This window comes from Nelumbo lutea, chromosome 3 (genome assembly GCF_056320005.1).
Source record: "Nelumbo lutea isolate HS-2025 chromosome 3, American lotus-T2T, whole genome shotgun sequence".
Lineage (NCBI taxonomy): Eukaryota > Viridiplantae > Streptophyta > Magnoliopsida > Proteales > Nelumbonaceae > Nelumbo > Nelumbo lutea.
Window position 1 is genome coordinate 76,616,052 of NC_142686.1, and position 12,801 is coordinate 76,628,852.

At 42.4% G+C, this 12,801-nt stretch overlaps 1 non-coding gene across 1 annotated transcript; it reads right to left on the reverse strand.

The window, feature by feature from the left end:
- Positions 1–9,267: 9,267 nt before the first annotated feature.
- On the reverse strand, positions 9,268–9,374 carry LOC148865521 (small nucleolar RNA R71). Its single transcript, XR_016112068.1, has one exon. It is a non-coding gene; the product is annotated as a small nucleolar RNA R71 (small nucleolar RNA).
- Positions 9,375–12,801: the final 3,427 nt, after the last annotated feature.

Genomic DNA, 12,801 nt, shown 5'->3' on the forward strand with positions numbered 1-12,801 from the left:
ATGACCTTTTGCCGAGTAGAACAATTCTGCTCGACATACATTGTCCTCAGGCTGTCCAATATGTCCTTGGCAAGTTCGATCTGATCGAACTGCCTCTGTATTGGGTTGTCCAAGGAGGCGATGATGTAACACCGGGCTAGGGAGTTTTTCTCCTCCCATTCCTGATAGTCTCTCCTTCGGGCCTCAGAAGCCCTATCTCTCGGACGCACCGGGGCAGGATTCTTTGCCACTTTGTCCAGCTTTTCTGAAGCTAGGACCAGCATAAGGTTCCTGTACCAGTCGGCGTAGTTTGGGACCATAAACTAGTTGTCATCAAGAAGCTTTGCAAAAGATCCGTTTGCCATTTTCTGATGAAAGAGCAAACATTAGTCCACAACCTAATTTGATTCATGTTCATTTCATAGATATGGCTTTTAATCTACGATCCATTTCCATTTATTCATCTCTGAGATTTCCCTCCTTTCTCAGTGACGGAGACTACGGGTTGTCTCTGGAAATGTGGGAAATCACATAGGGTGCATGGAACCAATTGTTTCAGCTGCATAACCCCACCACCTTTCTGTGAATGACCATATCCACTCATCATATGAGTTTTCCCTTTGGCCTCTGTCAGACAAGGTTCAGAGTCATTTTCTGGTAAACCTTTCTGTCCAGTGAGTGCTTTCCCATCATATTCGTGAACACCAAGGTATCGTGAGAGAGTTCCCATTTTCTGGTGAATCCCCTCCCACATCGGTCTATGACGCCCCTATCATCTTATGAAACACTCAGACAAGCCCAACAGCAAATGGATAGCCCATTTTCTGATGTCTCCTCATTACTGAAGGACCCATCCTCATGCTAATGATGGAAGGCCTTTAGAGAGTTCATCATATGAATCTCCCTATCACATGCACTCATATTAGCTGGAGGGAGCAAATAATTACACCCTAGTTTGATTTAGGTCAAACCAAAGTGGCTCCCACTGACTTTCATAAAGCTAGATTTCGGTGGGCCTTAAATCGGCTAGGGTTCCGCACGTAACCTCCTGATGAGGTGTGGAGCCCACCATTGAGGGAGGTCATCCAATGACCAAAAAGGACACCATGGCAATGATGTGCATTCAGCCATGGTGTGCGCAAGAGCCACTATCGAATGAGCATGGGCCAAGTACTTATGGCCCATGTACGCAACACACCACACATCCATACATCTTATGTAGGGATAAATTGATCCAATCAATTAATTATCTGTAAGGCCCATTGGAAGCCCGTTAAAATTCCATAATATTAACCATTAATATTATCTAGGTAAATGGGCTGAATTAGGGTTACCCAGTTCGGCCCATATAGCTTTATCCTTTAAAATGGGCTTTTTGCAGTTTTAACTATTTAAAACTGGGCCTTTACAGGCTAGGCCGAATTAACCATTTAATTAAATATCAATCCTCAGGCCCATTAGTGGGAAAATTAGGGCTGACTTTCAGCCTTGATTAAACCCTGAATTGGTTCAAACAGTTTGAACCAATCTTGGTTCGAATGGGTCTAAGGTTTGATTTTTAATTAAATCCTTAATTCAAGAAAATAATCTAAAATTAAATAATTGATAAAAGAAAAACAAAAATCAGTTAATCTGGGCTATTCGCACACTCTATCCTGCAAAACAGAGGTTAGATCACAGATTGCAGTTTCTCAAACTACAAATCACAGATAGCGAATCTCCCATCTGCGAAATCTCCTTTCTGCGCCACCAACTTCGATCCAAAATTAAAATAAATAGAAATCCTACTTCTATTAATTATTACATCAGATCAAATGCCTATACATTGAGTCTAAAAATAAAAAAATTTATTTACAGACCAAATGTAATAAATAAATTCAATAAACTGCAAATCTTGCAGTTCTCCCTGCGCAAACCAAGATTTCGACCTCCTCTTTTACGAACAGCCCATAAATCAAGAAAATTATAAAGAACTATTCTAAATAATAATCAGATTTGTTTAAAATTAATTTCAGATTATTTGCCCATCTGTTTTGGGAACAAATTTCCCAAAACCCAAATCTGCACAAATTGGGTAGAACGCCTTCTCCCAATTTGCGCAGGTTCAGATCTGAAACAGAATGGTTCAAGATTTGAACCATGGATCTGATACCACTGATGGGATAGGAAATCCATCACATGGATGCCCAAGATTGCGGAATAAAGGGGGTGAATTTCAAAAAATTTTCTTTCCCTTCAACTAGGAATCGAATTCCCTATTTAGAAAATCATATTTTCAATGATCATTCTTGAACCATAAACTGAATCAGATCTGAACCAAAAGGAGGAGAGAGATAATACCTGATACAGAGAAATAATATCTCTCAATGGAGGTGTTCACGCCCAAGGTAGAAACCAAATACTGCTCCCACTGAAGATGGCGTAGTGCAAGGTGGAGCAGAATCAGCAGTGTCCTTCCTAAGAACTTGATTCTTCCTAAGAATCACCTGGACGACTTGTGAATACAACTCCTACCAATCTTTTCTGCAGAAGATTGGAATCAAGATCCAATCTTGATTTCTCCCAAGCAATGGAGATCGAATTGCTATAGGCGGCGGCTGTAGGAAGGAGGCGGCTAGAGAGAATTTGTAGGGTGCAGAATTCTCTCCTCTTTGATCTCAGCTCTGAAGACTAGACTTGTGTCTGTTGGATGTTGTGTCTAAAGGCTGTCGCCCCTTCTTCCTTTTATAGACTTAAAGGGATCAGCTCCTAATCCCATTAGGAGTTGCTAACCCAAATCATATCTGGATTAGAAGTCTCTTTAAGATAAGGGATAATCCTTATCTTATCTGTAGATTAGATCAGCCAGTTCCTAATCTAATTAGGAAGTTTCCAAATCCAAATCTCATTTAGATCTTGGACTCTCTGAGTGGATAGGGTGTGGGCCCAATCCTATCAGTTGATCTTATCTCAGAATTCGCCCCTTAAAGACTAATCAGATTAGCCCAGTTCGAAATGGGCTTAAGGCCCATTTACGGTTATGTATTCATTTAGCCTTCCAAACTGCTGCCCAGTTGGGCTTCCTTGTATGACGTGGGACCCAAACATTGATCTACACATCAGCCACATGGGTTCAACCCAGCCTTTGTTACAAGGCCTGGCCGAATACACTGTTATGGACAGTGCACCCCGTGAAACCCATCAGTTGGGCTCTATGGGCCCAACACTTACCCTAAGTGGTCCCTGGGCCAAGCCACCTTGTAACACCCAGGGACTGTGGGCAGATGCAAGATTAGCCCACCAGGTATTATCCTCAATGGCCTTACACTTAACCTCTCAGCCCATAATGATCATACACCGCCTGACAAGAGATGACCTCTCCCTCAGCTGCAAGGAACAGTGTTGCACTCTCTCTAATATGGATCCCGGGAATTAAAACCTTTTGCTAACATTTTGAAACAATAATATATATACTTTTATATCTCATATAAAATATATTTTGCAAAACAAATTTCAATGATTAAAATCAGCTACCGGCAGTCTTGGTTTCCATCAGTGAGAGTGCATCCCCGATCATTACCTTTGTCCGATAAAGGGGCTGATCCTATCACTATGATCACCCACTCAGATGAATTCTCAGACTGTCCCAACGTACCGAGGTTTTGAGCCCCGCTAAGGATCTCACTGATTGGTACATCAAAGACAGCCCAATCCGACACATAGTGCAGTATCATAATCGAGTCTAGGGGTCGGGTGTAACTTTCCAGTTTTGCCCATCAATCTCCAAGGTCTAGGGCAACACTGGAAATCTGGTCCAGTTCAAAGATTCAATTGATCCTACACTGTATGTGCCTAGGGTCTCACCCTGGTAGCTGAGACAAGTCACCCCAACCGACTTGGTGGCACCACAGTGTCAGCCTTGTTAGGATAGGTCTCCCCAGACCGACCCACTGGCTGTGAACATTCTAAACTAACACGAGTCTCATTAAGTGTTCAGTTTAAGGGTATCACATAGAAACATACCAAGGGAACATGAATCAAATATGCACTTTTATTCATTTACGATAAACTCATAAAGTACATCATTTTGATTGAAGCTAAGGGCATACAAAACTATCTAACATTGACACCGAAGACACACTTATTGGGGTTCAATTTCATGTTAAATTTATGCAAATTTTCAAAAACTGAATGCAAGTCTTGTATTAAATCATGCGAAAATTGGATTTTGACGACCATGTCGTCTACATAGCATGCAAGTCTTGTATTAAATCTGTCGACCATGTCGTCTACATAGCTCTGAAAGGCTGCCTTAGCATTCTTTAGCCCAAAGGGCATGACCTTGTAACACTATAGGCCGAGCTCAGCCATGAAGGTAGTATTTTCTTCATCAGCTAGGTCCATCTTGATTTGGTTGCAGCCCGAATAGGCGTCTAGGAAACTCAGCAACTCATGCCCTGATGTCGCGTCCACCAAATGGTCGATCCTGAGGAGTGGGAAGTAGTCCTTTGGGCAAACTCGGTTCAGGTCGGTGTAGTCAACGCACATGCGCCATTTACCGTTAGCCTTTTTTCCCAGAACAGGGTTGGCCACCCAACTCGGGTAATGAACTTCCCTGATAAAGTCGGCTACGAGGAGCTTCCCGACCTCCTCGTCGACTGCCCTCCATCGCTCTAAGGCTAAGTTGCATTTCTTCTGTCTAACGGGCCTAACTACAAGATCAGTAATAAGCTTGTGAGTCATGATGCTAGGGTCTATGTCGGGCATCTCTGTCGTGGACCATGCAAAAACATCTAAATTTTCAAGTAGGAAGCGTACCAGTTGAGATCGTAGGGGCTCCTCAATAGAAGCATCGATCTGAAGTGTTTGAGTTGGGTCATCCGTCAATGTCGGGATGGAGACAGTCTCTTCTGAGGGTGCAGCTCGCTCCTTGCATTGCTCCGTATGTCGCTCTAGCTCGAGGTCGTCAGCCACCTTGGCTTTCCCTTTGAGGGTGGCGACATAGCACTTGCAAGACTCAAACCGGTCACCTCGCGCTATCCCAATTCCGAAGTCCATAGGGAACTTCATTGCCAAATAGTAAGTGGAGACCATTGCACATAGGGCATGGGTGATCGGCCGACCTACTATGGTATTGTATAGGGAGGGGGTTGCGACCACTAAGAAGTCGTGGTTGAGCCTCACTATGTTAGGCCAGGTGCCAACTTCCATAGGTACTATAATCCTTCCCAGGACCAGACTTCCTCTCTGCTTAAGCCTACTAGGGGAGTATTTGCGGGCTTTAGGTCACTTTCTTGGAGATGGAGCTGGTCGAATGTCGCTTTAAAAAGGATATCCACCGAGGTACCTGAGTCGATGAGGGCATGCCTGACTTCAAAGTCATTAATCTTTATCTTTATGACGAGCGCGTTATCATGGGGGTAGTAGACCCCACGCACGTCATCCTCTGTAAAGAAGATCGGGTCTTCCGTCCTTGGCCACTTCGGGGGATTCTGCTCTTCCCTAGCAGCCTCGCGAGCTGATGCCCGAGCTGCAGCCAAAGTGCAGCCTGCGACAATCGAACCTCCGGCGATCACGTGGATTCGGGAGCTGCCTCTACGGTTGCTCTGCCTGCCTGCTGGATTTGGGAGCATCTCTAATCTACTCCCCCTGCTGACCTGCTTTATTATTATTATTATTTTGTACAAAATTTCTCAGGTATCTGTGACGGATTAGCTCCTCTATTTCATTGTGGAGGATTTTACAATTTTCGGTGCTATGATCGTGGTCTTTATGGAAATTACAATACAAATTTTTATTTCTTACACTAGAGTCTACCTTTAGTCGAGGTTGCCACTTCACATACAAGGCGTCCTTGATCTCCATAAGGATCTCAGCCTGCTTCGTGTTTAGAGGCATGTAGTCCATTCTTTCGGCTGCTAGAGCTCGGAAAGGCTGACTCAGCCTTGCCCCCCGAGCTTGGTCCTTCTTCTTCTTGCTATCACCCTGAGTTGAGGGCTTTGTTTCCCTTTTTCTTTTCTCGAGGGATTGTTCACCTTTCTGGTTGATCTCCTCCTCCGTCCCTATAAACTAATCCGCGAGCTTGAGGAACTTGGTCGTAGTCTTGGGCTGATTAACAACTACATGTCACTTGAATTCTTTGTGGGTAATGCCTCGCTTGGCCGCGGTGAGCCGAACTACGGGGTCCAAGTTGGGTATTTGCAAACAAGCGTCATTGAACCACTTGATATAACTCTGAATGGACCCCCTTCCTTCTAGACTATTCCAAGGTGGCTCTCATGAGTTCTTAGGCATGTCTTGCTAGTGACAAAGTGGGAGGTGAAGACTTGCATGAACTGTAACTAGCTTCTTATTGATCCAGGTGTGAGATTTTGGTACCATGTGCGGGCCACCCCTTTGAAGGTGGTGGAGAAAGCCACACACATACAGGATCCACTGACCCTTGCCAGGTGCATCTAGGACTAGAAGGCTCAACATGGTCATTCGGATCGAAGGATCTATCTTACTTATCCAGGGGAGGAAGCTTGAAGTCCTTTGGCATAGGGACCGCAAGAAGTTCTGACGACAGAGGGGAAGGAACTAAAAGGAGAGGAGTAGCTTTTACTTCATATGAGCTTACCTCTTCCTTACCCTTGAGCTCGGGCAGGACGCGGGTAGCAGTTCGGCGAGTTCGTCGGCACCTCCGCTGCTGCTTCGTCGGCTTGGCGTTGGTGTTGCTTGCTTTAGTATTACTAGGCTCGATGGGCTCGGACTGTTGACGATAGCTGTGAACCGAAGGGCCCTACCTATAATCTACGACTAGAACCTCAAACTGGTTTTCTACAAGCGGGAGCTCAAATTGAGAGTGCTGAGGCGATGCAGGCTTGACCGGCTAGGAGGCCCCCGACCTACCTGCGGGTTGTGAGGTAGGGGTGACTGGTCTCTCCTTCCTACCGTGGGACGAGGCTTGGCTCTTGGAAGGATTTTGGGTTTGAGAGACCTCTCCCCGACAAGGACGTTCGCTCCAGCGGGAGGGCTTGGCTTGCTTCGTGGCCGGATGCCGGGGGGAAGCGGTGGCTGGGCCTGAGGTAATGAAGGGAACTGCTATTGGTACTGGTACTGAGAAACTTGATGCAGCACTTGTTGCTGGTAGAGTTGAAACTACTGGAACTGTTGCATTTGAGCTTGCATGGCTCACATGCACTGCACCAGGTCTTCAAGCTAGTTTTGGTTGCTCACTAGGGGAACAATGGAAGGTTCAATAAAGGTTGCTCCAATCGTGGAAGGGAGTGGAGTGTTCAAAGGTGCCACTCTCAAAGGCACATTCAGGCTAGGAATTCCGTCCACAGAGAGGGGGACGGTGAACTGTCCAATGCAGCAGACAGTGGGGAGCTGAGGTTGTTCTCCAGAAATGTTCTGGTCGGCACCACGTCCGGCATTGCTAGAGAAAGCCATGAATGTTGAGTTCTTAGAGAAAGTTGTAGAGATTAGAGCAAGGCTTTTTGAAGTGGATCCCACAAACAACGCCAAATGATGCAGCACAATCCGGACACTCCTAGCTGGTGGACACTTGGCTCCTAGCTGGCAACGGACGGTACCTGAGAAGAGGAAGGTGAAGGATTCCCAAGGAACTCGCCCCATGGGAATACTTCGATGCTTAAGTTAGAATACTTGGAAGAGTTGTAAGGGATGCAAAGAGAGCTAAGAGTGCAAATAGCGCTAGATTGGTATTCAAGATTACCTTTGCCCCTTCAGCCCTGGGTCCTTTAAATGCAGATGTTCTTGTCAAATCGGGTGTAACCGCCACTGTCCCTCTGTCCTAGTCGTTATTTTCTAGGGCTGCGTAGGTAACTGTTGCAGAGTACTGCCCAATCGAATGAGAGACATGACCCAGAAAGGATAAACACGCCACCACCTGTCGATAGACGTGGGTGTAGTCTGCTGGGCTGGCAGGGACTGCGCCGTCAGTCAGGAGACGTGATGCAATCTGACAGGTACGGTCTCGTCAGATAAGAAGTTTCCTGAGAATGATGCATCACTTAACAGTGAGTTGCTTTGTAGCGAGCTGCCCTGTAGCAAGTTATCCCATAGCGAGCTATCCCATAGCGAGCTGCCCTGTATAGACTTGACTTGGAGTATTCCCTTTCCACATACTGGGGTCCCTGAGCTCACGCTGTAGCGAGCTCATTCCATGACGAGCTGTAATGTAGCGAGATGTCCTGCGAGAACCTTAACGAGCTCATTACTCAGTCGTAGCCAGGCTATCATGCTGAGTTGTTGCTTACATTGAATCACATCCACGCGTCGCCTTTGATGAGAGTAGAATTTATCACATTTTTATCCCCAAATGTTTTGTCTTGCATACTTAATTAGTACTTAATTGGACTCATATTTCTTGTATTTCAGTTTAAGGCATGAAAGAAGGCATCAGGAGCAAAGAAAGGCAAATCGGAAGAGAGGCATTAAGGGCAGAGGAGCAATCTAGCTATCAAGTAAGAAGTCTGCAAGAAGGAGGTGGTGGCAAGGAGAAGAGGAGATCTCAACTCCAAGGGTGAAACCATGAGTTCTTTCTTTCCTCTTGTTTGTTTTATTTCTGCTAGTATGAACTAATTTATGTGTAGTTAGGGTTCTTTCTTTCCTCTTGTTTGATAATTTTTTGGCACCGCTGCCGGGGATTGAATCCTAAAATAATATTATAACGTGTTAACCTTGATTAATTTGGACTTTTATTTCTATTTTTATTATTTTATTTTGTTTACCCCTTTTTTAGTTTGTTCGAATTCTTGCTTTGTTCAGATTTACTAGTGCATGACACGCACTAGAAGAGAGGGACTAGCAGAATTCAATCCTAAAATAGAGAGGACCCTTCGCTTGTTGCAAAGAGCCAACAGAGGTAGAACAAGAGAGGAGGTTGATATTGGCGAACCAGCAATAGAGTTTGAAGAAGAGATGGCAGAAGCAAATCACACCCTCTTGGACTACGCCTGTCCAACCATTGATGGGGCGACTTACAGTATTTGCAAGCCCACAATTCATGCTAATAACTTCGAAATCAAGCATACAATCACACAGATGATTTAGACAAGTATTCAGTTTAGTGGGTTGCCAAGTGATGACCCTAATGCACACATTGTTAACTTCCTAGAAATATGTGATACATTAAAACAAAATGGAGTTAGTGATGATGCTATTGGGCTTAGATTATTTCTATTTTCATTGCATGATAGAGCTAAAGATTGGCTTAACTCACTCCTTGCAGGAAGTATCACCACTTGGAATGATCTAATCCAAAAAATTTTGGCTAAGTATTTCTCACCCTCTAAAACAGCAAAACTAATTAATGATATCACTACTTTTGCTCAATTTGAGAGGGAATTTTTGTATGAAGCATGGGAACGATTCAAGGAGATGCTTAGGAAGTGTCCTCACCATGGGATACCAACTTGGCATCAAATTCAGACCTTTTATAATGGTATTACCCCTCTAATCGATCTATTATTGATGCAGCCGCAGGTGGCACAATCATGAGAAAAACTCCAAAGGAAGCCTATGACCTAGTGGAGAAGATGGTGTCGAACAGCTACCAGTGGAGAAATAACCGAACCAATCAGAGGGGAGTACACTACATCAATTCCCTTGCTGCCATATCTGCTCAACTCACTAATCTGAACAAAAAAAAAGTTGATACTTTTAATATTGCAGCAATTAATACATCTTCTAGCATCCCATGTGATTTTTGTGGTCAAATAGGTCATACTAATTCTAATTGTCCATTAAGTAGTCCTTTTACTTCACATGAGAATGCTAATTTTATCTCTCATGCTGGCAGGTTGAATTTCAATCCCTACTCAAACACATACAACCTAGGGTGGAGGAATCATCCAAACTTTTCATGGAGCGACAATCAGCAAAAGGCACCCATGGGATTCCAACAACAGCTGCCCCCACAAGAAAAAAAAAAGAGTAATTTGGAAGAGATGATTTCTAAGTTCATCAATGCTATTGAAGCAAAATTCCAAGAACAGGAAGCATCGATCAAGAACTTAGAAGTTCAAATGGGGCAGATTGTAAATCTGTTGTCAGAAAGAAAAGAGGGACGGCTACCCAGCAACACGAAGAAGAATCCCAGAGAGCAGGTAAACGTCATAGCTTTAAGAAGTGGAAAGACAGTTGGCAAGACCCAAAAAGATGACAAGGAAGCTGAAACGACCGATTTACTAAAGGAGACTGAAGGGGGTACACCTAAACTGAATTTAGATGCTATTAAACTCCCTATCCCTTACCTTGGAAGAACTTTGAAAGCTAAATTGGACAAACAATTTGAGAAGTTTTTAGAAGTATTTAGAAAAATACATATTAACCTTCCCCTTCTTGATGTATTGTCACAGATGCCAAAATATGCCAAATTCTTGAAGGAGGTGATGCGAACAAAAGGAAATGGGAGGACTATGAGATGGTGAAGTTAAACGAAGAGTGCTCAGCCATTCTTCAAAAGAAATTGCCCCAAAAGCTTAAGGATCCAGGGAGTTTTTCTAAACCTTGCACCATAGGGAATACTGAATTTGAAAAAACTTTATACGATTTAGGTGCTAGTATAAATTTAATGCCTCATTCTATTTTTGAAAAACTTGGACTGCATGAACTAACATCTACAACTATTACCCTGCAACTAGCTGATCAAAGCATTAAATATCCTAGGGGAATATTAGAAGATGTTTTAGTCAAAGTGGGTAATTTCATCATTCCTGTTGATTTCATTGTGTTGGATATGGAGGAAAATATGACAGTGTTGTTGATTCTAGGGAGACCCTTTCTTGCTATGGATAATACTTTAATTGATGTGAAAGAAGGTCTACTTTTAGAATCAATGGTGAAGAAATGGTGTTTAATGTATTTAAAACCATGAAATGTCCCAACACAATTGAATATGAAATATATGCAATTGATTGCATTGATGAAGTAGATACATCTAAATCAAAAGACACGTTGAAAGTTGCACTTAACAATAGTCCTAATCAATTGCAACAAGCAGAGTAGAAGTTTGTACTGAAATCAGAACTGCGAAATTTGACTTCTGAGCTAGACTCTTTTGAAATTACAACTCATAATGCATTTTTTATTAGTTTAACTCCATCTCACACAAAACTCCTCCCATCTATTGTCCAGGCCCCTATTCCAGGTTTAAACCCACCCATGAAGGATGAGAGGGGGAAACATCGGAAGTGAAAAACCAGGTGGAGTGGACCCTTTGTAGTGGCTAAGGTATTCCCTCATGGAGCGATTGAACTACATAATGGTAAGGGAAATACATTCAAGGTAAATGGGCAGCGTTTAAAGCATTATATTGAAGGAGAGCAACCCATCCACCATAGGTCCATTCTCTCCTTGAAACCGCCATGAAAAAAAATGTGAAAGTCAAGCTCACGACTTAAAAGGAGCGCTTGTGGGAGGCAACCCATCGAGTTCAGTTTTTGTTTGTTTTGTTTAGTTATTGTTTTTTGTTTGTTATTTATGAGTGTGTGTTCTTTAATCGTATTTCAGCGAAGTACCCTTAAATCTTTCTCTCTTTTTACGCATATTCCTATACATTGAGAACAATGTATACTTTAAGTGTGGGGGGGGGGGGGGGGGATTAAGGGATTTGATAATTTTTTTTTTTTTTTTTGCATGCTTCGATCATAACTTTTTAACCTTTCCCTTTGAAATTTTTGTTCCCTAGAGACTAGTTTTTGAAGAATTTCAAACTATCATGAATCATGTGCCTAGGTAGAATAGACAGGAAAGGATGCAAGCAAGACCAGCTGAAATTTTCGACTATAGAAGGCATCTCATTGCAACCCCTATTTGATTATTCTAGAACTTGTTTTGCTAGACATGTTGAGATCACGATAATGAGTTCATGGATTGGGTTGACAATGGTGATGATATCCAAAAAAAAAAAAAAAAGAGAGAGAGAGAACTAGTGTGAGATGGAGCATAAAATGCAGTCACACCGAAAAAAAAGAGAGAGAACTAGTGTGAGATGGATTCGGTTCATCGGTTTTTTGGTTTTTTAATTTTTATAATATATTATAAAAATATATATAAATATATAATAAAATATTATAAGTATATATAAAATATTATATTTTAATTAATAAATAATATATCATATTATATATAATGCATATTTATTAATTTATAATATATATAAAATATATAGAAATATATGTATATCGATCGGTTTGGTTAACTGCCGATTTTCTATATTGGTTAACCGAAACCGAACTGGTACCTTCGGTTTTTTAAAAACACCAAACCAATCGGTTTAGTTAACTGAATTTTCGGTTCGATTTTTTGATTTTTTTTCGCTCACCCCTAGAGAAGAATAACAATGGCGAGCTCACAAAGAAGTGTTGCAATGGTAAAAAGAAAAGAGGTCTAATACTAGGGTTAAACATCCATGCGAAGTGTGGGATCGTTATTCCATATGCAAAACGGTGTGGCATAGATGCTTCCACGAGATAAACCCGCGGATGAGAAAATGAATTGTGGTGTGGACCAATCCACGAGATAGTGTGGATCAATCCACACTACAGCCAACCGAATGCATGGCATAGAGGTGGTATGGATTGAAACTGAATATATCATGGCCAATCCACACCACCTTAGTTGATTGGAAATGTGTGTGAGAGAGAAAGAGAGATTTTAGGAATAAGATAAGGGGATTATTTGGTTTAATGGGCAATTAGGTGGAACTAAAAGAATTTCAAAACAAATAATAATGAACTAAAATAAATTCAAATATAATTACAACTTATCAGAAGAAGAATAAATCCCATGATAATAGAATATCAAACATACTAGATTTTGATCGCTGCCCCT